Raw genomic sequence first — 5,000 nt, forward strand, 5'->3', positions numbered from 1 at the left:
ATATATATTTATAACATATACATATATATATACATATATATATTTATATATATATATATAATATATATATAAATGAATACTAATATAAATATATATATATATATTTCTATATAATAATATTTATACATATATATATAATATATATATATATTATATATATATATATATATATATTATATATTTATACATATATCGTATATATATATTATATATAATTTATATATTTTACTATATATAATTATAATATATATACATATATATTATATTTATAATATTTATACATATATATATATTATATATATATAATATATATTATATTATATGTATGTATATATATATTATATAATATATATATATATATATATATATGTATGTATGTATTTATGTATAATATATCTATATATATATATATATATATATATATATATATATATATATATATATATATATATATATATATATATGCATATTTACATACACATCGATAGCCTGATAAATAAATAATAAAAGGCGAGTGAGTCACTTATGTTTGAAAAGTTAATCCAAGTTACCAATGCTTTCCTATTCAAAGCCGGTGGCACCCTCCTCTCCTCTCCTTTGCAGCCTCTCCGCTCTCTCTTCCCGACCCTAACCCTCCTCTTCTCATCCCCCTCCATCCCTCTCCTCTTTCCCTCTCCTCCCTTTCTTCTCCCCCTTTCATACCTCCCTCCCTACCTCCCCCCTTCCTCCCTACCTCCTCCCCTTCCCTCCCTCCCTCCCTCCCTACCTCCTCCCCTTCCCTCCCTCCCTTCCTCCCTACCTCCTCCCCTTCCCTCCCTCCCTACCTTCCCCCCTTCCTCCCTACCTCCCCCCCTTCCTCCCTACCTCCTCCCCTCCCCTCCTACTCTTTCCACCCAACTTTCGCATGCACACTTGTAATGCAGATGTTTGGAGACACGTGAGCACAAGTGTTTATTTGAATTGCCAACCGCCAGAGCCTCTGAACACCTCATGCACGAATCAATCGTAGTGCAAATAGCTCCATTTCATTACTGTTATATATCGTATATTTGAACAGTGAGGGGGGGGGAGGGAGGGGTAGGGAGAGGGAGAGGGAGAGGGAGAGGGAGAGGGAGAGGGAGAGGGAGAGGGAGAGAAGAGAAAGAGAAAGAGAGAGGGGGGGAGGGAGGGAGAGAAAGAGAGAGAGAGGGGTAAGGGAGGGAGAGAAAGAGAGAGAGAGGGGGGAGGGAGAGAGAGAAGGAGAGAGAAATGGAGAGAGGGAGGGAGGGACAGAGCGAGTGAGGGAGAAAGGGAGAGAGAGAGGGGGAGGGGTGAGTGGTTGTAAGGAGCATGTAAGGGAAGAAGCGAAGGAGATGGAAAAGGGGAGACAGAGGGAAAGGGAAGGTGGGAGAAGGAGGAAAAGGAAGAGGAAAAGGTGATGGAGGAGGTGAAGGAGGAAGAGGAAGAGGAGGAGGAGGAGGAGGAGGAGGAGGAGGAGGAGGAGGAGGAGGAGGAGGAAGAGAAGGAGAAGGAGAAGGAGAAGGAGAAGGAGAAGGAGAAGGAGAAGGAGAAGGAGAAGGAGAAGGAGAAGGAGAAGGAGAAGGAGAAGGAGAAGGAGAAGGAGAAGAAGAAGAAGGAGAAGGAGGAGGAAAGGGGGAAGAAGAATGAGTAAGAGGAGAAGGAAGAGTAAAAGGACCGGGAGATGGTGATGGAGTAAAGGAGGAAAGAAGGAAGCACTGGCTGCGAGCGGGACAAACAATTGTTGATCACCAACACACATGGGCTTACACACACACTCTCCCCTGGGCTTCACTCCCCTTCTCAAACAATGCGCATGCTCTCTTCATTAAATCCCCGCCCAACCTATAGTTAATCGTCCTTTTCCCTCCCCTTCCTACCCCTCTCTCTCTCTTTTTCTTTCCCCCCTTTCCCTCCCCCTCTCTTTCTCTTTCCCTGTTTCTTTCTTCTTTTTCTTTCTTCTACCTTCTCTTTCTCTTTCCCCCTTTCCCTCTCCCTTTCCCTCTCTCCTCTCCTCTATCCCTCCCCTCTCCCTCCATCCAGAGCAATGCTCCCTCGTTTACACGTGTCTTACTTTCCACCCACAGGCGTTCTCTCTCCTCACCGCCGCTGTCGCTCCCGCCACCCGCCTACCTTCTGCCGCGACTTCATCGGTGCCTCCTTCGCCAGTCGCTCCACCTGGAGCCCTCGCGATTATGAGGCCGCGACCCGCAGCCCCCTCGACGCTTCGGTAATGCCGCCGTCGTCGAGGCCCACGACAGCGAGAGATATGGACGTCGGACGAGTCGCGCCGTCCCCCCGCCGTCGCCACGTCCACCACAACCACCACCCGGTGTAAGCCACCCCCGCCCTCGACTCGTGCCGCGTAGACCTTGCCCGCTCGTTCGAGTTCGCGTTCGATCACCCTCGTTCCCTATACCTCGGCCACGCCCTCCTCTCGGGGCGCCTATTCCGAGCGCATTTTTCCTTCCCCCCCCCCCCCACACACACACAAGAAAGGACAAAAACAAGAATCAAAAATCTAAATCCTGTGGATCTGTTCTGCCATCGCTCTAAGGAGATCGATTCCGTTTCACGCCCGATTGCCAGCCGTTTGGCACGCTCGGACGCCCACCGCCATCTCGAGACTACACGCACGAAGAAATTGTACCCTCGCAGGATAAAATATATCGATATAAACATTCGAAGTCCCCGCCGTGGTTCCTTTATGTCCCGCAGGACCTGTCCTTTCCCCTATAATAGCTCACTTCGTCAGGCAAGGTAGACCGGATCGCGTTCCAGGGCCACGCAGGAGCTTCGTCACTTCCCTAAGGAAACGGGACGCGCCGAGGACGCCAAGCAAAAGAAGAAGAAGAAGAAGAAGGCAAGGAAGATCTGGAGAAGGCAAGAAGCAAAGAGGGAAATACGTCTCGCTGATTTTGGTAAATTGGAAGGAAAGGAAGAGCTGTGAGTGCAACGACTTCGTTAACGATCATTGAAGCTTACGAGTGAACGACTGGCAGACGGACTAGCCAGCGAACCACCCCTACGCACCCATCCAACGAGCGAAGAGGAACGCCACGCCCCCTCCCCCTCGCTCCGCCCCCTTTTGTCCCTGCCACCAACCACCCCTTTACACTTTACCCTCCATTCTGTCTTCCCCCTTTCCCCCTCTTTCTCCCTCTTTCTTTTCCTCCCCCACCTTTTCCCCTTCCCCCCCTCCCTCTCCTGCTTCGCCTTTCCCCCCTCCTACCTCCCCCTCCTTCCTCCCCACCAAGGTCATTGGCGTAATTCACACCTGACAGCGCCGCCTTCGAGTTGACCTTCGCCTTCGGCAGCGGCAGAAGCGTGCAGGAGGGAGCCAAAGGGAGCAGGCACCAGAATCTCCCAAGACAGCAGCAACATCAGCGGCACAAGCGACCAACACTCCGACGCGGAAGGACCCTGACTGACACCAGCAAAGTCCATCGAGGTCGTTTTTCATCCTGGACGTCCTTCGTTATGTCTCTACCCGACGATCCGCCTCGATCAAGTTCTCATCGAGTCCTCGCCACATTTCACCCTAGCCTCGTCTATCTATGTAATTCCTCCCCCTGAACACACACTCACCTTCACTAGCCGAGACCCGATTCGATCCTATCCGACCCGGCCTACGCCAAGCAAAGGCGTACGTAGACGCAAGACCGCCAGAAGACGGGAGGGGGGGGCGAGGGGGAGGGGGGGGGAGTGGGGAGGGTCGCGATTACGGACTCTCTCACACGCCATTCATAATCCCTCATCGTCTGTCAGTAGTAACGAAAGTCATAACAATCGTTCTAATTCAAACACTCGCTGGCGTACCCGAGGAACTCTTGGCTGCACTCGCTCACTCACTCGTTCGCACACTCGCTCACACCAGTCCGAGTCGGCACAGCGACGAGGCTGCGCGAGTGAAAGTGCCGTAAGACGAGAACGGAAAATACGGAATCCGAGTGTCCAATTCTTACGACCACTTACGAGAATTTGATCCTCGCACGGGTTCACGGTCGTGTGCGTGCGTGTGCGCGCGTGTGTACAGTCCCTGCGTGCCTTGACAGACCCACATGTAAGTAGCGGATACTGAAAATCCGGAAATCTATTTACAAAAAAAAATATATATATATATAATAAGCCCTACAATCAGAAGGTGTCTCTGGTGATTGAAAAGTGACAGCAAAAGAAAGACAAAATCCAACTGTAATCCACCAGTATACATACCCTCGATAATACCGACAACCTATATACAAAACAAACAAACAAACGACAAAGCGATTCGTGATCGAGTCGACAACTTGACGCAAGTGTTCGCCTGGAATACAAGCGAAAAACAGCCACACAGAAGCTCCCCAAATAACAAAAGAAAGCGAGAAAACCAAACGGTACTTGGTATCGAAACAAGTCAACAAACAAACGGACTAAAGGGGTCTATCCTATCCCTCTATCCTCCTATCCTCGCTCATGGACAAGGACGTCGGGATGACTATCCTCAGTTACTATCCCAGCTACACCAAACTCCCGACTTGTGGCGAGGTAAGTCTATCAGAATTATTGTTATTATTATTAATATTACTACTATTATGATATCATTTTCGATATCGTTATCATTATAACAATAATCATTATGGTAATTATTATCATTAACATTAAGCATAAATCGAATTCAAGAATTGTTTATACTGATTGATCATACTATAATTGATTCATAATTCATCTTATTTTCATCTCATTAACAATCCTTTATATTCATTATATTCTTATGATTATTATTAGTTAGTATTATTATCTATCATCATTAACATTCAGTTTACTAGTCATTACATATCTTTAATCTACGCGTTGTTGTTATTTGTCTTGATTCATTATAAAACTCCACTATCACTACTACCCCTATTATCATTATCATTATTATTATTCTAAGCAGTATTACCATTATCATTATTACTATCATTATCATTATCATAATCGTTATTTTCTTATCATTACCATTGTCATCATCATCATCATTA

General features: G+C 46.5%; 2 protein-coding genes across 2 annotated transcripts in view; one reads left to right on the plus strand and one right to left on the minus strand.

Annotated features, from left to right (window-relative positions):
- The window catches only part of LOC122247029 (zinc transporter ZIP6), a 62,999-nt gene that overhangs the window by 47,188 nt on the left and 10,811 nt on the right, over window positions 1-5,000 (minus strand). The window lies entirely within an intron of this gene.
- Window positions 3,736-5,000, plus strand: part of LOC122247030 (proton-coupled zinc antiporter SLC30A2) — a 65,848-nt gene continuing 64,583 nt past the window's right edge. Inside the window, exon 1 of the mRNA XM_043005977.2 lies at window positions 3,736-4,524. The gene's annotated coding sequence lies outside the window, so the exon portion shown is untranslated. The remainder of the gene's footprint in view (window positions 4,525-5,000) is intronic.

The sequence above is a fragment of the Penaeus japonicus genome, unplaced genomic scaffold, assembly GCF_977035675.1.
Source record: "Penaeus japonicus unplaced genomic scaffold, GWHDUDI00000001_assembly GWHDUDI00000034, whole genome shotgun sequence".
Taxonomy (NCBI): Eukaryota; Metazoa; Arthropoda; class Malacostraca; order Decapoda; family Penaeidae; genus Penaeus; species Penaeus japonicus.